The sequence below is a fragment of the Castor canadensis genome, chromosome 1 (genome assembly GCF_047511655.1).
Source record: "Castor canadensis chromosome 1, mCasCan1.hap1v2, whole genome shotgun sequence".
NCBI classification, from domain to species: domain Eukaryota; kingdom Metazoa; phylum Chordata; class Mammalia; order Rodentia; family Castoridae; genus Castor; species Castor canadensis.
In genome coordinates this window covers 47,325,294-47,351,482 of record NC_133386.1, presented here as the reverse complement: position 1 = coordinate 47,351,482, position 26,189 = coordinate 47,325,294, and the positions used below count along the sequence as shown (strand labels likewise).

The 26,189-nt window shown below is 35.2% G+C and overlaps 1 long non-coding RNA gene and 1 pseudogene across 1 annotated transcript in view; one reads left to right on the top strand and one right to left on the bottom strand.

Moving 5' to 3' along the window:
* Positions 1-776: 776 nt before the first annotated feature.
* The window catches only part of LOC141420726 (uncharacterized), a 37,152-nt gene continuing 11,739 nt past the window's right edge, over positions 777-26,189 (bottom strand). The window contains exons 2-3 of the long non-coding RNA XR_012445281.1: positions 6,272-6,543; positions 777-1,199 (exon numbers count right to left, since the gene is read on the bottom strand). This is a non-coding gene — a long non-coding RNA (uncharacterized lncRNA). The remainder of the gene's footprint in view (positions 1,200-6,271; positions 6,544-26,189) is intronic.
* Positions 6,681-7,862, top strand: LOC109674795 (glutamate dehydrogenase 1, mitochondrial-like; annotated as a pseudogene).

Here is a 26,189-nt window from a genome sequence, read left to right as displayed (position 1 = left end):
GCCCAATTACTAGAGAATCTAAAGCTTATCCATGAAACATAAAACTTTCATCATTCTATAAAATAACTGTTTCTTTTCCAAACAATGTGGATCATGATTCCTTCAATTTTCCTTTAAGTGAGGAATCAGTACTTAGTTGTTCCCTGCACCCAACAGAGAAAAATCTTCAGACTGCCTCTTCTAGACACTGTCTTGAGAAGAAATAAGCAGAGGTGATGCACAATAGAAGGACATGATAGGATAACAGAAATAGAAATACTTTCTACACATTTCCAGCAGAGAAAGACAGCACATATTAGTAAAATAACTGTAAAAGATTTTTCAACTTCTTCAAATGAAAGAATGGCATAGAAAAAATGTACTTTAACAAAAAAATTAATAAATACCAGTACTAGATTTTTAAAATGGCAGATAAGAGCACTTAATAAAACGCATGTCAGGCAAAATCCAGGCCAGGATCATTTGAGATAAAATAGTCTTATTATCATACAACCTATAAAAGATTAATGAAACCTTTAATGCAAAGCATTAATGGAGCTAGCTGCATACTGACCTTACCTAGTCTTTTTTAGGACTTTGGCAGTTTTAAGTAGGAAGAATAGCTTTATTCAAGAAGGTTTCTTTTCCTTCTAAAATTTGTTCACATTGAAGGAAATGCAGATATATGGCCTTTTCCCTTAACACATAATGCAGTTATCATTCATATATAATTGTCCATAAAACTCCTTGAAAAGTCTATTAATCTCTTCAGTATCTATGAACTTAATACCATAATTGTTCTTAACTATAGCTATAGTGGAGGAACTGCTTGCCTGTTTTCTTGCTAATAACCCACTGGCTTTATGACTGAATTGAAATAAAGCCAGTTCTTCCAGCAATAAAGGTGAGGGTGACCCAGAAAAATTAGATAATTGCCTTCACAGACTATTGATCTTCTATTTGAGGTCTTTTAGGTCTGAATATTTTCTCTTTACTAGTAGAGCTTTGGGGTTTTCTTTTGTCACTAAGATTTACCAGAGTCTGAAGTATATTATGGGAAAAACAGAAGGCAAGATTGTATTAAAACATACTTGGGCTCGAAAGTTCCTTCAGTTTCCAACAAGATCACTGTCTCCATTATAAAACACAGAGTATAAAATTTATCAGTCGGTGACTTATTCATTCAACCAGTTATGTTGAAGCACTCTTCATTGTTGGACCTGTGGATTCAAAGTAAAACTAAGATGTATCTGTTCTGATAAACTCACAGTGTGGTGAAAAGACATACATATAGATACTTAAGTGTCAAAGAAACAATAGAGGTTGATGCAAGATATTATGAGACCAGAGTGAGAAAATCCCAGCCTCAGCCTGAAGGAAATAAAAAAGTGCAGATGCACAGGGTTTGATGTGTTTATTCTCAAGTTAAGATCCCTGTAGCAAAAAGTGAGAAGCATTTAGGGTCCTTGACTTATCCTCCCCATAATGTTTATACACTGTTCCAGCCAACACTGATCATTTTCTCAGTCTGTCTTCACAACCCAACTATTGGAATCACAGGGATTTAGAAATGGACCAAGAGGCCTCCTCCATTTGCATATCAGAATGAGAAAGCCTGCCACATTTCAGTGACTTGCCAAAGATCACAGATCCAAAAAAGCTAAATGATGGAAACACTTTGATTCTAGAATCTTATGATTTGGGGGCATCTCCATGTTATGATGTTAATTTCGATTCTATGCTAAGTAGTCCAGATCTTATCTATATTGAAATGTTTTTTATTGAATTTGTGTTGCAAACACAACTTTCCTTCAACCCCTACCCAACTTCACCCTTCTCTTTTCCCCCACCCCTACAGAAAACCAGGGTGCTGAAAATAGCTCCAAGTCTCTCTGTGTCTATCACCATGAAAACCTCCTTCAAAGAAAAGTTTAATGTGTCAATTCCTTTGTGCCAAGCTTGCATTGAACTGATGAAAATAGAAATGAATCTCTCCTAATATAATCTTTGTATAAGCATGCAGGACAAGGAACAGTTACGAGATTCAGTGGATCTTAAAACTCAAAAATAGCCAGGTGCTGGTGGATCATGCTTATAAACCTAGCTACTCAGGAGGCAGAGAACAGGAGGATCATGGTTTGAAGCCAGTCCAGGAAAATAGTCCACAAGACCTATCTCTAAAAATAACCAACACACACAAAAAAGTGGTAGAGCACTGGCCAAGCAAGCAGGATTCCCCGAATTCAAACCCCAGTACCACCACCACCAAGAGATTAAAAAAACCCTCAAAACTCATACCACATATATAGCTGTATATTCTACTAATATCTGAGTGAAAATTGAGCATTCTTCTCCCTCCAAAAGAAAGTAAATCCCAATTTAATAAGAACTCTGTCTTATCCTTCTGTACTCATCAGTACCAGGTATAGTAAGTACTTAATGAATTCTTACCAATCTTATTCAGCCTGATTTGTAACAGAATAAGATGCAGCCAGAAGCTACAAATGTATCTTCATGTTTACAATTTTGCTACCTATATAGGTGGTTCGCTTATTCAAGGACAAGAATGTTCAATTTTCAGAAATTAGGAAAAAATAAGTTTTTGAAGATGGCAAGATTTTTATGACAGAATTTAGATTAGAAATTCTTTCCCCGTTATCAAAACAATAGTATCTCCTGTAATATCCTAGTTTTGTAAATTTGGACAATTTCTTTACTGTTTGAGCCTCATGGAGTTAATTCTATAATGGAGACTCGGGCATGGACCATTCTGCACTCACCATATCTGAGCATCATTCTACACAAGGAAGAGAAGTAGCTTGTGAGAGAGCAGCAAGGCCCACCTATGCCTTCCAGCTCTTACAAGGAGAGCTCTGTGAAGAGAGTGGTACTGGCACAATCTGTTGACACTCTTCTCCAAAGGGGTCTGAGAGACACACAGCAATAGCAGCACCACTTTGGAGCTCCTGCAGTGAATTGTGATGCAAAGTGAGGGAGGAGAAGCCTATGCATCTCAGAATTATAGGGGAGCATGCACCTGACACAAACCACTTCATTGCCCAGCAGTAATATCAATGGTGAACATAACTGAGCAGCTTCACCTGTACAGGACGTCAATGAATATACCTAGGTCATTAATGGAATGGTCTGTCAGAGTTAGGTGGTAACTCTAGAGGAGAGATTTATCCATATTTGGGACATACTCTGAGGAATGTCAAAAAGATGACTAAAATTTAGAAGACATGGGAAGATTTGGCTTATGCAAGTGATAGAGGTCAAAAAAATATTTCTCCCAGCTACTTGGAGGTGGAGACAAGATGATGGTTTGAGGCCAGCTGGATAAGACCATACCTTAAAAATCAAGCCAGATGTGATGGTTCGTATCTGTAATATCCGTCACTTGGGAGACACAGATAAGACGATCACCATCAAAGGCTAGCCCAGGAAAAAGCATGAGACCCTGTCAAAAACAGACTAAAGCAAACAGGCTGGGGGTGTGGCTCAAATGATAGCAGTCTTGCCTAACAAGCATGAAGCCCTGAGTTTGATTCCCTATAGAGCCAAAAAAAAAAGAAAGAAAATATGACTTCTTGTTGTTATTGTGACAAAACTGTACCAACTTTCCACTTCTACCCAGTAACATCTACATGGTCTCATAAAATGCTTACTATATGAGAGAAATTTAACCAAAATTAGTTCTGTCATTCATTTTCATTCAACAAATATTTAATGAGAGTCTAATATGTGCCAGGTATTGTTCTAGACTCCTGGCAAAAGTCATTAAACCTGGCATCATGAAACTTACAGGACAGCATGAGAGATGGAAGATTGTAATTTTTTCATCTTAAATTTCGTAAGTTAATACTTGCAGAAATAAAAAAATGTCCAATGAGAGCAAGTCTGTGTTTGTTTAGTTCAGTGCTTCTTCCCCAGAAAACCGAATGGCATCTGAAACATGATAAATTCTCAAAATATTTGTTGTATAAATGAAACTAAATCATTTTCTGACATTTTTAATTAATGAATTAATTTATTGTACAATGTGAGTGGTTTGTGATATTTCCATACATGCATGTAATATATTTCCCTCATATTCACACCCTCTTTTTCTTTCTAATCCCCCTTCCCCACCTCTGTTTTTAATCTTTCTTGCAATTTTTAAATGGATTTCATTATGAACTTTTCATACAGGCATACAGCATACTTATTCTTAACAACTTATTTTGTGTGGGGAGGGTGTGGGTCTACTTACATAACAAAGGGTCATTGATTTGCAGCTCTTGTTTAAAATATTCATTCTAGGTTAAGGAATCACAGCATTCACAAGCAAAGCATTAGAGTCTCTAAAGATGTAATTTTTTTATTCCTCAAACTACATATAGAACAGTTTGATAACTAGAACCGTAACTAAAGCCAGTTTATTCAAGTTCTAATACTCCAGCTTTCTTGGAGTGCAAAGTGGAGTGAACTAAAAATCATTTTTTAAAAAATCTGTAAGTAGAATTATCATACATTTTATTACTTATTTTTGCCGTTATTTTTATTAGCATATATTAATTACACAAAGGGTTTCACTGTGATATTTCCAATCATGCATATATTATACTTGGATCAAACTCATCCCCTCTATTGTTCTTTCATATACCACCCCCTCCTCCTGCTTTTTTTACACTTTTTAGTGGAATTTATTATGCCATTTCTATACATTGTCTTACCTGATAGTACAGGGTGTGACTATGCTCTGTAACAGGTGAATTTTCACATACCTCCTTAGGTTGTAAGATAACTGCTAGTTTTATTACTATTACCCCATAGGACACTAATAAAAATAAACCCATTTTATTTTTCCCTATGAGCTAACTCCTCTTTTGCATATAATTTTTAGTGAAAAAATTGAGGGCCGTTCTGGGGTTTGAACTCAGAGCTTTGTGCTTGCTAGGTGGGTATTCTACCACTTAATCACATCTCCAGCCCTTCTGGTTATTTTTGAGATAAGGTCCCACTTTTTTCCCCAGGCTGGCCTGGATCTCAGTCCTCCTACTTTTTACTTCTTGCCATAGCTAGGATGATAGGCACATAGCACCACACAATACCACATCCAGCTATTGGTTGAGATGGAGTCTTGCCATCAGTGGAAGAAAGAGAGTTGATCTTTTTTAAAAAAAAAATAGTCTCAATTAACAAGAGCAGCTAATTAATAATTAAATTTCATAATGAATTTTTATTTTCTTTCAAGTTTTCTCTCTGAAAGGAAAGAACAAAAAGAATAAAACCACATCAAGAGTTAAGCCATTAGTTAACCATTAGTTAAGCCATAAGTTAACCCATTCAGTGGTTGGGTAATTTACTCTGGATGCAGAATGTGTTACATTTCTTTGGGAAGAAACAATAATATCCACTAGTGGCCCAAAGGCCTTGGAGATAGGTCTTTAAATAAGTAAACTAAAATTCAGCCATATGCCTGGACCCAAAAGTACCAAGAAGAGTATCTCCCTGTAAAATTATATATAAGATTAAGAGACTGAGAGAGGGGAGTTCTTGTGAAGAGAAGATGAGCACCTATGAACCATGGAGAGAGAACTGTGTAGAAATATATGTTGTTTAGGTCACCTAATCTTTGGCACTTTATTGCAGTAGCCTTAGTGTACAAAGACTGTAATTTTTGGAGACAAAAGCAAATAAAATTATTTATTAAAACCTATATATCACATACCAGTGTAAGCACTGGTGAAATAATAGGGTAACTCCTACTTGGATAAGAGATTACAGTCCAGTTGAATATATATAACTCTGTTCAGTTTAAGTATTTAACCATCCAGAAATATGTTAAAACAGGATAAATCAGCAATCACTCCAAATGCATTCCTAGGTGATTATAAAAATCTAGACTAGACTAGGAATAGCATTGTATAGAATTATACACCACACACACACTCACGCACACACACACTCATACACACACAAATAAGTATATGTGAAAAGTGATGAAATCTGAGAAAGGTCTATAGTCTAGTTAACGATATTTCACCAATATCAGTTTCTTGATTTGATATTTCTCTATGCTATGTAAATTGTTACCCTTGAGGGAAGATTGATGAAAGATATAAGGGAATCTGTGTTATTATTGGATTGATTGGAATGACTTCCTCTATTTCAAAATCCAAAATTTTTCTAAAAGTCTCAAATGCAATTAAAAAAAAAAAAAAACCTCAAGGATGAAGTTGTTGCTTAAAAGGGTATGGAGCCAGACCCTCCCTCCCTTCCTCTCTTGGTCCACAGGCTCTGAACCTACCTGTCCTGCAGCTGCCTCCTCCCACTGCCATGTCCAAGACAAAGTACTGCAGCCTTCCCAAGCAGCTTCCTGGGCTGGCTGGCTGCCCACTTGGCCCCTCTGCTAGGCTGGACCCAAAAGCCTTCCATCCTCACCACACAGCCAGGCTCCAGTCATGGTCTAGCCACTTCAACATAGCGGCAGACTGTGAAGTTGACTCCAACTTCTTCAAGATAGTGGAGAATTTCTGTGACCTTGGGTCCAGTACCATGAAGGACAAGCTGGTAGAGAAGCTGAAAACCCAAGAGAGAGGAGAAGCAATAAATCATGATGCCCTGGAATCTTATAACGAGCTCTTCTTCCCCACCCAGCACTCCTGGAAACTGCTCCTGGATAGTCACTGAGGGCAACCCAGCCCAGCCTAACCTGCATGTCACACCCTACAAGTATCAGTTATCATACAAGTGTAGATGAAGTAACAGTGCTGGCTTCTTTGATGACATGTAGGCTACAGAGAAGTACCATTTGACAGTGCTAAAGGGAGGGGATGTTCAAGCTCAGGAATTTTTAACATAACAAATTGGGAAAACTCACAAGAAGGTTTCCGGTAGAGCTAGCAAAGAATAGTTCTGTTGGTCCTGTCATTGATGTGCCTGCTCTGAGTTTGAAGCACAGATGAGTGGGAGATGTTCTAGATCACTAGCATCTATGTCAGAATGAGCACACACTATTTAATGCACATGCCTAGGTTACAGGTAAACCCACAAGTCAAAAAGGCACCCATAGATGCATCTCTGCTGCTAGAGGTGCTGTTTTCCACCAGATTGAAAACATCAAGTAAGTTTCTGAGATGAGAATTTTAGGAATGGTGCCAGGTATGGAGACAAACCATTTATTGTTCAAGGATTTGGTAATGTGAACCTGCGCTCTGACACATTTACATCATTTTGGTACTGAATATATAATGTTTGTGAATCTCATGGGAGTGCATAGAATCCAGATGGTATTAACTCAAAGGAACTGGAAAATTTCAAATTGCAGCATGGATCAATATGGGCTTCCCAGAGGCAAAGTCTATAAAGGAAGTATCTTGGAGACTGACCTATGATACACTATTCTCTGCTGTCAGCAAGAAGCAGTTGACCAAATCCAATGCACTCAGAGCCAAAGCCAAGGTCACTTCTAAAGGTACCAATGAACTGACAGCTAAAAATTCATATCTTTATTGAAATGATGGAAGAGTGAAAGTATCCTAATTTGGGTGGCTAAAAAATATAAATAATGTGCTATGCTGACTTGACCTTAAATATGAAGGAGATCCTAACTACCACTTCCACATGTTTGTTCAAAGATGCTTAGAAAGAAAAATTTGAAAACACAGTGGAATTATTACTATCATACCCTCAGCAGAGTTTCAGAATAGGCAATCAGGTGCACTGGAGAAAGACACCATGAACTTCGGCTTAGCGTACTCAGTGGTACATCTGCCAGATATATTATGTACACAGCCACAACACATAACCTATGATTGGACCTAAGAATAGCTACCTAAGCCAACACCATTCAGAAAGTCTTCAAAGTATGCAGTGAAGCTGCTATGACCTTCACATAGGTGGATCATCATTTACTTTCTCACCACACTCTGCACCTGAAACTTCTGCATACTTATTTTTAAGTTTACCTGTAACCACAGAAATCTTTCTCTCATGACTCATTAGATAATGAACACCATTCTCAGCAAATTAACTAAATCAGGCCCTTAAGAAGAAAGATGTTAGGGATAGGGAGTTATCTTCATGCCGACAAATGTGAAAGTAGCAATCACCTGCCTTGGAGAGTCATTTTATATTTAGCCTTTAAATAAAATGTCACTTGTGACTGGGCTTCCTTGCTCAATGTAGTCAGTGATATTGCCAGAGAAGACTCAGTTAAGAGCAGTCAATTGCTCATCTTTTTCACTCTGGACAAATTTGGGATGTGCTGTAATTTTGACACATTTAAGAAGTAGGGGTATGAAATATCCAAGGAGGTAGCATGGCCTCAGGGGAGGTATTGATATTTTACATCAGCAAAACAGCTTAATTTTATAAATTACAACCAAGAAAAAATGTATTTCTCTTTATTCATTTTATTCTTTTAGAATAAAGTAAGTACATACTGCTGAAATAAAGTTGCTTTTAACCACTTAACAAGGCCAACCTTGACTCAAGCAGTGAATAACCTATAAACATAAAAGCTAGTGTTTTTTGGAGATAAAGCAATGTAACTTATAGCTTATCAGTCATGTATTGTTGCCCAATGAAAACTTTAAAAAATGGATAACTATCTTCCTATCTGCAAATGATGGAGGCTATTTTTATTGAATGTCAGAATTTCCTAACTAGCTTTATGACAGGACACATAATCCAAAGAATGCAGTGAACTCTCCATTATGTTAATTGATTGTTCTTCCATTGTGACAATCTATCTATCATGTTGGCTAATTGAATAATAAGTCAGGCGAAGTGTACCAGAAAACAAACAAAAAAAACAAACACTTGGGCTTCCTGTTTATAGTCTAGTTAGTTCTGAATATTTCCAATAGCTGGAATTTTGCCTGTGCCCTCTTTTTCTGCACCTAGCTCCATTAACAGTGAGATGAAAACAATGTTGGGTTGAGCGTTTTGTTTGAGGTATTATTTGGCCAGGGCCTTTTGAGCAAGTGTCTCAGTGAAGTACTAGATACAATTTATGTAAGACTACTATTGTACATAATTATGTACATTATTGTACATAATTGTACTGACATGTACTATTTTTATTATAAATTTTTATTAGGATATATTTGTTATATGGGAGGATTCATAGTGGCAATTCCAATTAGTTGGTTAAAACACCCTCATCGTCTCTCCCCCTCAAGCCTCTCCCTGCCCCACTTGAAGCAATTGCAAGAGGTTTCTTTGTTCTATTTCGTATATTAAGTCCCTCAACTACATACCCTCAGCTTAATCTCCTTCACTCCTCTCTCCTCCTACTAGCACCCCCCTAAACACACACTGTACCTATTTTACAGTCCTGTCTTTCATTACTAATATTTAAAATGATCTTCAAAGGGATGTCTCACTGTATCCCACTGTGGGTATACTTCACTTTGGTCCCCAACCCCTTCCATTACTCTCCCTTACCCCTTTACTTCCCATCCCTATTTTTCAACAGCTTTCAGTACACATCCTTATATCCTCTACCTTTACAGATGTTATGTTTTATGATATTACTGATGCTGTATCATTCTCTTTTCCTTTCCCTCTTTCACTAAGTTCTGTAGAGTAGTTCCAATATCACAGACATGTTCTACATATGAGTTTGAATATGATCATGCTTGTTGTTGTGTATATGTCTATCTTTTGTTTCTATCTTCCACATATGAGAGAAAACATGCAGCCTTTGCCTTTTTGAGCCTGGCCTATTTTACTTAACATCAAGTCCTCTAATTGCATCCATTACATGTCATTTTTCCTTATGGCTGAGTAAAACTCCATTGTGTTTATATACCACATTTTCTTGATCTATTCATCAGTTGTAGGGCATCTGAGTTGTGTCCATAGTTTGGCTATTGTGAATAATGCTGCAATGAATATTGGTCTCTATTGTATCCTGACTTATGTTTCTTTGGGTAGCTGCTCCAGGAGTGGTATCACTGGTTCATATGGCAGTTCTATCTTTAGCTTTTTAAGAAATCTCCATACTGCTTTCCATAGTGGTTATGGAAAATTTGCATTCCCACCAACAGTGTATAAGGGTTCCTTTTCTGCTGAATCTTTGTTAGCATTTGTTGTTGTCATTGCCTTTGGATATGGGTGCCTTTATTTTGTAACAAAAATACTTTGGGAAATTTCTAATTACTTTGTAACTGTAAGTTGTTAAAAGTCTACCTCTTACAAAAAGATTCCTACCCTAAAGGAAAAAAAAGAATTTAACCACTTATTTTGATGAGAATAACCCTGAAGGAACTAATAATAGAAATTTGGCAAAATATACTACTGATGTCAAGGAATCTATTTCATTTAGGTCTTCTTTAAAGAGGATTATTAGTAATATGTATGCTGAGATCACAGGGTAAATTTTTATTGCTTTGCAATGATAAAATTTCATTATGGGGACATAAAGAACTATAACAACATGTCAAGGAGTATGGATGTAATCAAATTAATTGAGATTATTTCATAATAGTGATAAATCAGAAACAGAACCTTACTAACCTTGATTTTATTATTTACCCTACATTTTTATGTATAATATCAAAGGTTGCTACACTGGCAATATCTCAGAGAAAGTTCATTAATATTAATACTGTTTTTATAGAATCCAATGGAAAAAATATGTATTGAACTTCATGCTCTCTGCAAAGGACAGAGTGTAGGAACTAACCAAGTATAAATATAGTCTTTGTTATCCTGAAGCTTTCAGCCTAGAAGCGGGAAATGACATGTAAACAGAAAAAATCTAAATGTTAAACAGTGTCACAAAAAAGGGTACAGAGTACCATGGAAGTTTTTTGAGGAAGAATCAATTACAGACAATCATGAGAACTACAAAAATGTTTGGGTGAAGTCATGGTATTTGGGAGAGGTTGAGTAAGGTTTCTGTATTTTCCAGATAGACTGACCATTTCAGCAAACACAGTTTAGGAGAGGGCCAAATAAGATAACATATGTGACTATGTTCTGACTCTACATGCACTGTCTTTGTGAAGTTCTGACTTCACATGTATTGCTTTGTTGTAGAATACACTAGTTTCCAAGAATTGCTTAACTTATCCTATGGTAACTTTGTATTATTCAAGACTGTGTACAATCAGGAATTAACATCTCCATCTCCTAGGTGAGTATAACAGACAAACTGACATTCAGAGAGGACATGAAATTTGCCAAAGGCTGTCATGCTAATAGGTGTTCAGTCTATCACAGAACTCCTCGTTGTTGCCTCTCTACTTAGCCAAATATGTGTGGACCATAATCCTGCATCTTCCTAAAATGTTTTTCATTTTTACAGTATTGATTTTTACCTTTTATTATTATATGAAAATTTAATTTTATTGTATAGAAAATTAAAATTTTAAAGGAGGAATTAAATTATCATGAGAAAGTCCATTTTATCATTTTATAAAAATCTAATTAAAAGCATTTTTCCTCAGGGCAGCTTTGTGGGTTTAATGAAGTAATGGATATGAAAACCTTGTTGTAGGTTACCTAATTGTCCTGACAGCTGTGCAAGCTATTATTTGAAATATTTTTGCGTACAAATTTAATACTGGTTTATATTTGAGTATTTAAACTTTTGCATATCATGGATAGAATACAGAACAGTAGAGCATACTACCTTCCTCCCAAATTATTAAGAAAATATGACTTCCTCTCTTCACTTTCATATTTTGGTTCTCCATATCATTCCAGCATTATAATCCAGAAGATGGGAATTCCTGTTTCATGCCTTCATTTTCTTCATAACACATCCCCAATTTTTCTGATCTCCAGCACTACGGTGGGTTAGATTTTATATTGTGTCCTCCTACTATGGAATAAGCACCTCCTCCATACAGCCAGTTTAATGCAAAAGTGGATTCTCTGAAAGTAAAGGAAACTCCTTCTTTTGTCCCCTCAAAAACTAAAGCAAAGCACAATTAACTGAATCTAGAGAAAAGAGCAGAGGCCAGAAAGCATAAGACTGCCACAGGGTGAGCTATGAACCAGAAATGCCAACACTGAGCTGGGGATCCTAGAAGGGACCTCAGATTGGCAGGACACTTGGTTGCCCAAGAGAACAATTGCAAACCTTCTCTATGATGGCCTGCAGGATTCCTACTATTATCTTATGATCAAATAAAAATGGCCTCATCATCAATATCACTAAACACACAGTGAGATAAACCGTCATTACTGATACCCTGGGAAAACAAGCAAGAGAGCTATACACTAAGTGTTTTAAATAGCTGAGACATCCAAAAAAAGCATAATGCTTAAAAATTTAATATTTTAGAAAGTAAAAGAATCAAAATGAGAAAATGAATATATGTTGAAAAAACAGAACACAACTAGAAAATATGATTTTATAATAAAACATCTGGCCTTTAAAAAGTATCTCACAAGTGTGTCTTGCATTCCAGTTTCATTTCCACCTTGTAATTGTTTCCCATAAATTTACCCATCTTGTAAATGGACAGGGGTGGGTCTTGCTGGGGATCAAACCCAGAGCCTCAAAAATAGTAGAAAAGCACTGTACCACTGAGAGATACCCACAGCTTCTAATTATCCTGTATTTTAAGAAAAAGTGCTGTTATGTAACCCCCAAGGTCCTATTCCAAGACTGTAGCATTTATTTCTCCAGCAATCTGGAATGTTGGTAGTCAACAGGTATCAACTAGTCCCTCTCTGGGACTTGTTCTTGACTAAAGAAAAATGCCTAAAGGTCACATTCCTTTCTGGGAAAAGCTCATATCTAATAACCTATTGTCTGAACAAAAAGACTAACTTCACTCACCCCAGTCTGAGACATCACTGAAGAATTACCCCAAAATTATCTTGAATAATCAAAAGATTGACTGAAGTCTTTGTTGTAACTACATTGCAGTTCAACTGCTCTCCTTGCCCAAGTTGTTTTCTTCATTCTCCTAACACATATTGATCTTGAGAGCAGGACCAAATAAGTAAATAACTGCTCTGTTTCCAAGTGTTCTCTCCAGGGAGCCTGAATTTTGATAGGATGAAAACTACCTTCCATAATTCAGGTCTCAATTCCCTTCTTTCTCTAGTCTCATCTTCACAATTCACTACCTTATAATCTTGGCTTAGAACTGGAAAAAATCTTTAATATTTTCCCACCACATACAGCAAAACACTGCCAACCAAGATGGCTACTAGGTGACTAGGAGGTGGGCAGTGTTGGATACGCTGGACAAAAGGATGATTCCAATACCAGCAGGGGCACAGTAGGATACCATGAGATTTCATCACACTACCAGAATGGTGTACAGTTAAAAACTGAATTGTGAGCCATCTTTTATCACTTAACACCCTCTCTGGAGTATAGCAACATCTTAACTTTCCATCCCTATAATGCTACAAATTCCTTTTTCCAGACCATTTTCTCAAGTTCATTTCTAATTCTAGTCTGAACTCATAACCAATCCTTATCTGCAATTAACAGGACTTTACCCATTCCAAAACTAGTTTCATATCATGTATTCATTAGCAACAAACCAATTTTCAATTTCTTCAAAATGCATTTCTTGACCACAACAGCTCAAAACAATGTCTGAACCACCAGTATGCTGAGCAACCCTCTATAGATTTGCAAGAGTTGAGTGTAAATTTTTGAACATTTGTACATATGGCTTAATATCACATTAGTAGCTTGAAATTAGCCATGATCGCATTATTTTCATTATAAAAATAAGCAAGCACTTCAAACAAAGGCTATTCTGTCAACTATGGAGTAAAAAATATTAAAGGAAGACTTTCAGAAGTACACGACCCATAAGTTTGAGATTGTGCACTATTCTGAGAAGTGTGATGGAATCTGGTGCTGTTCCACTGTGTCCCTCTCGTAAGTGAATCAACTTTGATCGGCATGCCCCTGCTGTCTGTACTGCCCATCATGACATCTTAGCTATCACATCAACTGTCACAGTCTTGCAAGTGCTTGTGTCCAAGCCACCTTTATTTTACTGAATAATGACTTCAAAACACCAGAGAAGAGATTCTGGCAATTCAGATATGCAAGGAAAAAGCATCGAGTGCTTCCTTAAAATGAAAAGTTGAAAAGACAATGAGATATTTTGAAAGAAAGAGGGAGAATACATTTGCATAAATTTTAGTATAGTACATTGTTATAATTGTTCTATTTTATTACTAGTTGTCAATATCTCAATGTGCCTAATAAATAAGTTAAACTATATCATAAGTATGTGTACATAAGAAAATCATAGAATAGGTAGAGTTTGGTAGTATCGTTGGTTTTAGAAATACAGAGAACGTAAAAAGGACAACTATATTTTAAGTACTGTAATGCTTACCCACGCATTCCCCTATATTTTCATTTTAGTCACCATATCATGATTTTTTCTCAAATCCAGTGTAAAAACCACTCTATAATTGTCAGTTTCTATTTCAATAAATTATTTTGTGCGTACATTTGTTTCTTATTAAATAATTAAGTCTTCCATGAAAAAAACTTATCCCAAAACTTATTTTATAAAATGTGTGACTCAAGGGGTTTTTTTCTCCCTAGATAATCATATTTTGCCCAAAGATGTCACTCGTCACATTCCTGTTTTACCTTTTTGTCACTTAGAAATAAAATTTTAGTATGCTAATGATATCTTTTACTTATTTAAAAGAACCAATACAAAAGTAACAGCTGACTTCAGTGTTTTGGATCTTCCAAGAGAAAAATAGGAACTAAAGAGACTTATTCACCTTTCTTTTTGCTGGCATTGAACACTGTGGCTGGTAGCTGCTGAGACAAGACACATCCTGCATCTATATCACTTTGGATTCGTGACCCTTGTCAAGTAGGGTGCTCTTCTGCCGCAGGCGCCAGGGCTATGTGTTGTCAGCCCTCTTTCACACTGCTGGGTCAGCATCACAATCGAAGCTACTCTTCCTTATCTTTTGGGAACAGCAGGGTGAGCCAGTTAACTGGAGAGCTCTGTGTGACTTAGGAAGCCAGACTTGGCAAGAGGGCCGCAAACACCCAGAATATCAAACAATAATACACACATTCACTGTTTTGTCCCTCAATCAAGCTTCCTGGCTCCTATCCTCCACTTTGCACACTCAGTTTCAAAAGTTAGTGCACACACATTCTCAGCAGGAATTAGAGAATTTGTAAGATGCACAAAAAAAGATATCATTACATAGATATTTTAAAGCTTTGAGCTCTATTCTCTCATATCGAATCCCTGGTGACAAAGATTACAATTAAGACTATTTTACTGCTGTGCTTTGTTGGACTAGTGGATAAAAATAAACACAGCATCATTTGAGATTAGAATGTGAACAAAGATGATGTGTTAAAAGGAGTATTGTTATGTGATCAAAATTATTATTTGTTCCACAGCATCACTTAGCCAGAAATCTCCTACCTCTCACTTCTACAGTAAAATATACAGTCATCTTTTTTCAAGATGAATACTTACTATTATGAATAATAGAGAGACAGAGGTATGGAGCAGAAAGTAGCAAGGGGAGAAAGAGAGAGAGAGCACAAAACTGGGTCAAGACATGAAAACACCTGACCTTTTTAAGTTCTATAACTACATTTGCTGTAATAATTTTATATCGCTTTTCACACATGATTTAAACTTTCTCGGCTTCAGAATATTCCTTGTTGCATATTTAGAATTTTTTCTTACACTCTACTCCTCAGGATGGGAGTAGGAGAAGTAAGATACTATTTGGAGGTACAGATTTAAGAAACATCTGGGTGAGTTCTCTATATTCCCAAGAACTTTATTGGTAAAGACATTTACATAAAACAAATAATCTTTGGACTTCCAGTTTTAGTTCTGAGGCACAGAGTTTGGAAATCATCCTCCCATTGTTATAAGGAAAAGCCAGAAAAACTGAAAATCAATGACTTTTCTTTGATCCATCAGAAAAAAATGAGATTATCACAGAACCTAAAGAAACAGCTACAGAGTTGCATTAGTAATCTGATTGCAAAGAGCCAAAGCTGCTACAGCTTCAAACTGATAGGCACTTAATGAATTAGAAGAACTTTCTGATGTCACAGTATGAGCGGGGCCTCCTGCACTTGTTTGGTTTTACCTACAAACAACCCACCAAGTTCTTATAGAAAAGATCCAAGAACTAAATAGTAGTCATTACAAAGGTAGATAGCAATCCTTACAAAATACATCCAGAATGTTCTTCCTAACAAAACTCTACTCTCCAAAAGAGAATTTACTAAAGAACTATGCCAGCTGTGGGAAGAGTATTCTCCCTACTCCAGTCTTCTTTAGTTTTCCTCTCTATAATGGGGAGAAACATGTGAAGGCCCCCAAGGAAACCAGAAGGAAATTTTGCAACCATGTAACTTTCAAAAGAAAACCTTCCTTGTGAGAAGCAGGAGCATCTAGTGCATTGTTTCCCTGTGAGAATTGAGTTACTTTTTGAAAGAAATACTTCCTGCAAATCATAGTTTTCAAAGTGGAGTAAAGTTCATGTTGTTCCAAACAGGCCTATTCAAGAATAAGTGATGGTGCAGGAAAACTCTAAAGATTCAACTATGAAGGCAAAATTCTCTAAGACACAGGCTCACCAAAAACAAAATTAGATTTATCAAAAGATTGTACAGTACCTCCTCTCCACACTGGCCTCACCTTGCATCACATAAAACGGGCTAGAATGTAACAAAAGCATGTAGCTGAAAGAGATACAAGATCCAGACTCTGAATAGGGATACCTTGGGGAGGCCAAAGTCAAGAAGGAAGACAAAAACAAAGACACTAAAGACATCTGAATCCTTTGGTAAGTACAACAAACATTAAAAGTAACCCAACTCATAACAGATTAACATAAGTCCTAACACTAAAGAACTGTTAACAAAAGTTCCTATGCACAATACAACACACCAGCTTTCAATGAAAAGATTACAAAGCATGCCCAAAAATGAAGAAAATCCACAATCTGAAGAGACCAAGAAATCATCAGAACTTGGATATGATAAATACAATTATTAGAGAATTTAAAGTAACTGTGATTAAAATAACACTCTAATGAACAAGTAGAAAATATGTAAAAACATATGGATGTGATCAAAGCAGAGAGATGGAAATGCTCAGGAAAATAATAATAAAGACTCAAAATTAATGACATTGTAATGGAAATGAAAAAAATACCTTTAGTGGGCTCATCAGTAGATTTAACACAGCAAAAGTCAGTCAATTTGAGAATATATCTATAGAAATTCCTTTAGTTGAGATGCAAAGAAAAGACTTATTAAAGAAAGAGGAAAAAAATCTGAGGTACAACTTCAAAAGTCATAATCTATGTGCAACTAGCATGCCAGATGAAAAAGAGAGAACATAGAAGAACTATTTAAAACAGTAATTACCAAGAGAGTTCCAAAATTATTTCAAACACCAAACCACAGATACAAGAAGCTTGGAGAATGACGTGCAATATAAATACTTTATAAACACTTCAACTATCTAGGTAAATCACTTTAAATATGAATGATGTAAATAAGACATTTAAAAGGCAGAGATTGTCAGGATAGATGAAAAACACACTGAGAAAAAATGTCTACAAGAAATTGACACTATATAGAGAGACATTTTAAAATATAAATATAACAAAGTACAGGATTGTACTTACCCTAATCAAAAGAAAGCTGGAGTCACTATTTTAATTTCAGAAAAGCAGACTTCAGATCCACAAAAATTGTCAGAGATAAAGAACAGCATTAGATAATGGTAAAGGAGTAAAGTCTCCAAGAAGATGAGATGATCCTAAGCATTCATGCACCTAGCAATAGAGCATCATAAAACTGAGGCAAAAACATAGAAGTAAGCAGAGAAATAGACAGCTTTACAGTTAGAGTCAGAGAATTCAGCCTCTGTCTTTTAGTAATTGATATATCTAGATGGCAGAAAGTCAGTAAAGATAGAGTTGACCTGAACAGTACTATCAATCAATTTGAACTAATTGACATTTATAAACTACTCCATCAACAATTGCAGAATACACATCTTCTAAATCTCACAGAGAACTTTTATCAAAGTAGATCACATTCTAGGCCAGAGAACACCTTAATAAATTTAAAAGAACAGAAATCATTAGAAAGCATTTTCTCAGATCAATTAGAATTAAACTAGAAATCAATGACAAAAACTTGGCTAGGTAATCTCCAAATATCAGGAAATTAAGCAACAAACTTTCAAATAACTTATGGATCAAGGAAGGTATCTCTAGGTACCACAAAAAAAGATTAAAGGAACCAGGATTCCCTGGGAAAATGGGTGAATTTAAATTTAAAGCAAGAAATATCTTCAATTAAATGAAAATGAGGACACAATTTATCAAAAGTCGTGGCATATAACAAAGGCAGTGCTCAAATCAAAATTTATAGTATTATACACCTAGTTAGAAAGGAATAAAGATCTAAAACCAGTAGTCACAATGAGTGAAACTTAAGAAATGCAAATTCAAAAAAAATCATTTAGGAAGCTGAGGAAATTCCAGGACAAGATGAAAAGAATCAAACTATTACAAATGTATGAAACAACCTCACTGAAAAGGAGGCAGGAATGAAGGGATCTGTAAAAGTAAAGGCTAAAAAACTGGTCATAAGCACTGCACTTAGCAGATGATGTCATTCCTCATATGAATATAAGTCAACAATACTGACACTGGTATTCATGTATTCTGGAACAGAACAAGTACATGGAAGGCAGAGTTTATGAGTCAGAATTCTCACTGTGTGGAATGGGAGTTAAAAGTGATCAAGGAGCAAGGCTAGAATACTCCACTAGTTAATAAATAAGAATGGAATACATCAATGTGAACTAATTAAATATAGCTTTATATTATCTTATAGTTGATTATACAGAGAAATATTTATACACATATATACATATGTGTGTATATACACACATTATTACATATTTTATTACTCCATGAGCTAAGAGGGCCTATATCCAAGGTGATCTCAATATTAACTGGCAAACCTAATGTCTAGATATTTATTTCTGATAGCATTTTGAAATTAAAGGTATCAGAAATTCAAATTCTTGGGAAAATAGGTGACTTCAGGATTAAAGCAGAAAATATACAAGATGAACCTGGAGAACATCTCACTGCCAAAAAAAGTTTGTACACAAAAATAAATAAATAACAAAGATAGAGGCATGTCAAACTAATAAAGGAGCCAACTGAAATGATTCTCAGTGGCTAAGGCAACAAAATTGATAAAAATAGAATTGGATTACAACCCAGACCATAAAAAATGCAAACATCTACATAGACAGAAATAAATAATTGGTCAATTTAAATTAATTATTGGACAAGAGAATAAATGCATTCCTCCCATACAGGTGAACTCCACAGAACATGTGTATGCTCCATCTTCACAATGGAGAGACATAACTCTCCCCAAGTTTGTTGTGTACACAGGGAGCACAGCATAAAGTGTGGGAGGTTCTTGCTTAAAGTGACCTCTTCTAGGTGAACTGGTAAGTCGTGTTGATGAAAGTACTCTTGATATGATCTGGAACAAAATGGCACTTTTTGTCTATGCCATTTCCCAAAAGTTCACAACATTAATCATGAGAAAACATCAAACAAATCCCAGTTAAAGGACATTCTAAAAGAATGCCTGACCAGAAAACTTCAGAAATTAAAAAAGATAAATAAAAGGAAAATCTGAGAAATTGCTGTCAAAACAAAAATTGCACTGGAAAAAAATTAAACAGTCAAAGAAGACTGCTCAAGATTATTGCAGTAAGAGAGAAAAACAACTCAACTCTGTTGAAATGAAAGGGTAGCAAGTTTTTAATCACTGGGATGAGCTAGCTGAAAAAGTACTGGGAGGCATCGGGAAGAGGCTGATCAAGCACAGAGAGATACTCCAAGTTTGCACATGTTTTTCTGTGTTTGCTAACAGGAGCCCATCAAAGTTAGGACCTACCCTTCCACAGACACTGAGAATAGGAGCTATCTCCTTCAGTGATTATATTTCAAAGAGATGGTTCCTAGGCCTTGGGAAAGACATTTCTGGGTTATAAAACTGGCAACAGGCTGGAAGAATGTTTACTTATGTTTCAAAGGGGCAGAAAATTAAATTAGAATTATAACTATTCTAAGGGAATTTTTCTAAAAAAGAAAAGAGAGATCAAAAACTTGTTTAAAGTTTAAACTGGGGAGAATACTAAGCCATCTTGTTTATGTGAAAGTCAAGAGAAGCTTAAGTAGATTCGACAACTAAATTTAATGCAGTAAGATTCTGAAACAGAAAAAAAGGACTTCCAGTAAAAACTTTTAAAAACTTTAAAAAACATTCAAAGAAAATATATAAACTTTAATAATAATGTATCCACATTGGCTCATTATGACAAATGTACTATAATAATGTAAGATATTACTAGAAAAGGAAATGAGTGTGAGATTTATGAGAACTCACTATCTTTACACTTTTCTGTAACTCTGAGACCATTTAAAAATAAATAGTTTATTAAAAATAATAACTTTTTACTGTTTTAGACCTCTGGACCTGATTTTCTTATTCTTTAAAGAATGCATTTGTTTTATGGCAACAATAACTATTTCAGTCACAGAAGACAATTAGTTAAGGTTATTCCTCATGTGGCAGGTGCTTTGACCATTCTTTTGAAATAAGAACTCCAGTAGGAAACTGATGCCGGAAGAAGAGAGGCCCTGTGTAGATAATTGAGGCCTCAATTAAATAATCACTAACAGAAAATAACTTCATTCTAGGAAGATCTTAGTTAAATTTTTGGTGTTTGAGATATTGGGAAGAAGTACTGGCAAAGCAGAGTTGTATTATTCACTACTTCCACCTTTCATCCTGCCTTAAAGACAAACATCCAGAGACTCACACCAAGGCTGCCACTCCTGCTGATGCTGAGGTGTAGTAACTTCTTCTTCAGAGAGGGCGGAGTTTGAGGTTTAAGAATCTCAATGAAGACTGACCAGAGAAACTGGAGAGAGGCTATGTTGTATTGCTAGATGATTATTTATGCAAAGTGCCATTTGTGGGTATGCTAGGAGGAAACTAAGAAACACAGGATATGAGATGATTGCTAGGCCAGACTAATGAATAGTTATTTGCCAAAATGCCTTCTAGACTGGGTAGGTTTCTCTGAGTTAGGCTGGGCTGGGTGCCTCTGAGCTTTGTACTCAATAATTTACTAATCACTCAAAGAGGCAAACAGAGACAGACTGGCTTTATCAACTAAATTGCTCACAATAATTTTAAGTACAGCATGGCTTTTCCATAGAACTTCTCCTCTAGGAAATAGTAAATTGAAATTTCAATGTTTTAGAAGAATTAGTTTATCCCAGTCATGTCTCATGAACACATTACAAACCATTAACTCTTAGGTGATGGAAGGTTGTTTGATATTAGTGACAAAGTATTAGTGAATTAAATTTTGTAAGCATCAGGATATTGTTACATATTTTTATATCATGAATGGAGTCTAAAAATTCATAAAGATATGTTGCAATTTTATGAAGAAATTGGTATTTCAGTGATTCTTCATTAGAATTCTGATATTGTTGAATCATATTTGATTATAGTACTTATGCTTATTGTACTTTCAGGGGTTTTTTTTTTTTTTTTTGACTGGGATTTTTGTTGATTTTTTGTTTAGCTTTAATTTCTCTGAATAGACTATTAACCTTGAGACTCAGGATTACTGTTTTATTCACAAGGGAACTGCTATATAAAATCAATAACCAAAATATATCTTTTGTTAGTACCAAACCATAAAAATAGTGCACTAAGTTAAAATTTTTTATATATAATATTTCTAGGAATCTCTTCCACCAATTTCCCTTTTTATTTAATATTCCTCAATATTTCTTCTTTATGCAAATATAGTACCAAGTGAAAACATAACCTACTCATTCTAAAAATTTTTTAACTTATACTTATTTGCATCCTTAGTGTGCAAGAAAGTGTTTGGCATTAATTAAAATCCTTAACATTTCAGTAAACTTCATAAGAATTTGCAAGTATCTTTTATCTTGCTCTACATAAGACTTAATTTTGTAAGATGTCATGCTTTCCCAAAAGATAATAATCACTCGACAAACAGTTTTCTAAGAACATAAGAAAAATAAAACGCTTAAAATATAAATTGTTATATAGATGTCATGTGCATAATTTTTACTTCCAGGAATATATTTTAAAGTATTTTAGAAATCCAAATAGACATTGTTCATATTTCAAATTTCCATCTTTCTCAGAATTTTTTTTAATTTTAGTTTTATTATCATATTGCTGTAGTAGGGCTACATTGTGACATTCACAAAAGTGCTTACAATATATCTTAGCTAAATTCACTCCCTCCCTCAATCTCCTTTGTCCCTCCCCTCCTCCCATTCTTGGAATAGTTTCAATAGGTCTCATTTTTCCCTTTGAATACATGTGTACATAATATGTCCACCAAATTCACCCTCCTACACTCTTTCCTCTTATCCTCCATTATCTTTTTGAACAATACTATGAAGTTTCTTATATGAAAGAAATTGAACAGACTTAAATTTATATGGTAGATTATGTTTTGCCATAATCTACTATTATGGCAAATTTGCATCCTTGCTCACTTTACTCATTAAATTTTTTCATTTTCATCAAGTTCCTACCCACCAAGGTCTGATAGAGTAATCACGGTAGAAAAGCTAACACAGGAAGATTACAGTATCTTGACCGTTCAGTTACAAATGTCTCAGTCTAGACTTTATATAGGCTGGATTTGAATGGAATATGCTCTAGCAGAATCAATGGCCACTCCTTATCCCAACTATCTCTTCAAGATACACGAGTGGCAGAAAACGGTAAAAATTGAGTTATACCAAAAGACAAAGGACAGCCCTCATCTAGACAGGTCCACCAGGACAAACTAGGATGGTGGTGTGGGAAGGAGAGCTGAACATTTAGGCGAGTTTGAGGAATCTGGGTACAGAATACCAAATTTCTGCGTTGTATCTTGATCACTGACAGGAAAACAAGTCTCCACAGAACCCTGGTAGTGCACAGAGAGTGAGGGTTATCTAGGGAGCAGTCCTGCCCCCCTATATGACTAAGAATGGTAAGGGAGGCACATTGAGACTAGTGATAGTAACAGCCTCATTGGTGGTAAAAGAAAAACATTGCAACAGAACTTTATGTAGATTGTCAGTATGATTACTAGCTGTGGGTACACAGCTTCTTGGAAAACAACTAGAATGAGTAGGAAAGAAAACAGCTAAGATTATTGTACAACCCAGTTTATGCCCCAGGATGGCGAAGGATACCTATAGAGCAGATGGCTCCTGGTCCTACCCACACCAACAACAGTTTTTCATGGCAGGATTCCTGGGATTGAGAAAGATGCTTTTGGGTGAAAAAGATAAAGAGAAAGAAATTCAAATTATCTGAATGAAATTCAAAATTACAAAGACAAATGTTGACATGTTCAAACTTCCTCAGAAGATAATAGAACGAGTGCTCAAACAAAATGAGAATTCACAGGAAAATTAAGTTAAAACATAGAAAAACAAAAATTTTATAATTTGCACATGAACATATGCTGTAAAAGTTGCATCCCAGTGCTTATATAATTCTGATAATAATAAAATTTATTTATTATAAAAGCAAGACCTTTTAACTATTTCAAAGCTGTTTCTCTAAATATACTATCTCATTTGTCACTCCTGACAACATGGTAAGATAATTAAGGAAGAAAGTGTTAAACTGTACCCCAGAGTATAATAAGGGGCCAACATATGATTTCCCAATGGTCAACCTGTTAATCAGTGGGGAAATACAGACCTAGAACCTTGATCTTTGACCACAAGCCTAGTTCTTTAAGAAAATGTCACCTGTATTTGATAGCTTTTTAAAAAAAATCACTGGGGTAAATTGTAAAATAAATTGAGACATATGCCATCCTTAGAGGTAAATTATGCTTCTGACCAACTCCAAGGGGACATGGCCTGGACACAGCTGTTCTAGGGCAGGCTAGATCTGATTAATCACTGCCCAACTAGGCGTTTAGATCCATTCATTCATAGACAGGCCCAACAGCAGATGTAATATTTTACTCCTCTGGGCTTCCAAGGACAAAGGAGTACACAGAAGAATTAATCAAGCAAACTCAAAATGAATTATTCATTTTCAATATCTTGTATACACATTAATAGAAAATTAGCAAAAATTATATTGCAACAATATTAAACATTGTGTCTCTACAAATCTTATTTTTAAGTACAGAACTGACTGATAGTTGTATTAATGTTGTTTACAATTGCTACTGTTTAGAAACTCAGCAATTTCTCAAATATTTGAAGGTCAACAATTCTTCAAGTCTAATTTTCAGAGTGAAAGAAAGTTCTATCAAGATAGAGTCCACTCTATCAAGTCAAACATCAACTCCAATTCTTTCAAATTAGAAGTTTTAAAAATATGAGAAGTTATAAAGTATGCTTCAAAACAAATTCAACCACCAAGAAGTAAAATAGGTATAAACATAAAAACTCAATGACTGCTAATGAAGTGACTGGCTCTGTCAAAGTAGCTTGAAAATCCTTTTATTTTGAAGAGAACTGGGGAGTTTGTGGATGAATGGAAATTTAAAAATCCAAGAATGCTTGATGTTCCAGAACGTAAAAGACCTACTGGTTTGATTTCTCTTCCCTGGAAGGTCTTGAGGACATAGTCTCTGTTTGATTCTAAAACTCTCTTGTACCTTTGCTTCCTAGGCAGATAAAGCTCTCCTAGTAAATCAACACAAGTAAATTGTATTGATACGCTTTTTCTTTATATATGTTACCACATTTACTGAGTTTACAATCAAATTTTATAGCCTTAGAGATTCTTTAGGTGTTTATTTTCTAATCTCTATCTCTTATGACACAGGGAAAGAAAAAAGCACTAAGTCTAGAACATCTAGTTAATTCAAGTAGGGGACAAGACATGCTAACCCATAATACATTTTCCAGTCATGGTTTAAGCAAATTAGGTGCACCAAAGCTCCCTAAAAATGGAATAGGATCACTCATCATTGATGGTGGCTGGGGGAGCATGACAGGAAATTCAAGGCAAGATTTCCTTGGAATATTTTTGCTACTGATGGTAAAGTAAACTAAAATAAACTATAGCTTCTTTTAAATTTTTATGTAACTAGAATTCCAGATACAGGCAAGTTAAGGACTCAACCATTCCTCAATGTCAGCAAGAACACAAGCTCTTTTTCTGTTTTATATTGGCTTATCACACATACTTTCCCCTCTTGTTATAATATGACATTTCTGACACCAAATATCAATTAGTGTTCCAAAAAGGAAGGAAGACTTTTTTGAAAAGAGCTTTATCCTTGGAATTTAAGGATGAAATTTCCTCAACAGTTTTCCTGTTTAACTCATTGGTCAGAATAAGACTGTGTGGCACTTTTAGAATTGAAAAATGGGAGGACAGAAAGAAAAAAACCTTTAGTATTTTCATCCCTCTTATTGTCTCCCTTCTTGCATTGTACTTTTATTACACAATATACAATATGCAATATACACTATTTTCTCTGAGAGTGCCTACCTCAGACCTCAAAGAAATTCATGTTTGGGAAAAATGATCACATTCCAGATGAATTTTGAAAGCAGAAGGATTTATTTATGTTTATTCATTTTTAAATGGATTAAATCTAGTATGTGAATAAAAGACAATTAAGGATGAGCCCAGGTTTGAGGTCTGAACAAGACTGCCAACAATTAGTGTGAGAAAAATTAAATGAATATATGTTCTTTCTTCTTCAACCTCTAGACTCACAGAAACATGAAATTCTGTTTGACTTTTTTCTTTAATAAAGTTCAAAAGGCACCAGCCATTTATGGACTGAGCTCATCCCAAAGAGAGTTTATTTATAACAAAGAAGCTAAAGACATGAATAAATAATTTAGGCAAGGTCCTGAAACTGGGGAATCAGGAAAAAAAGTAAATGAAAATATTTAACTATTCTGGCAATTAATGATAAAAATATGAAGGGCAAAATGATGGATACACTTTAATTTTTCCATATCTACAATGCCACCTGTCCTGCACCTATTACTTGTAGGGAGCCCCTTATCAGGCTTTGATTTCTTTAAATCAAATCTAAGAATGGGAAAATAATACCTTTTAAGTATATCTCTTCTTAGACAAGACATTTTCCCCACTATTTTTCTTTTGAAATATTCTAATT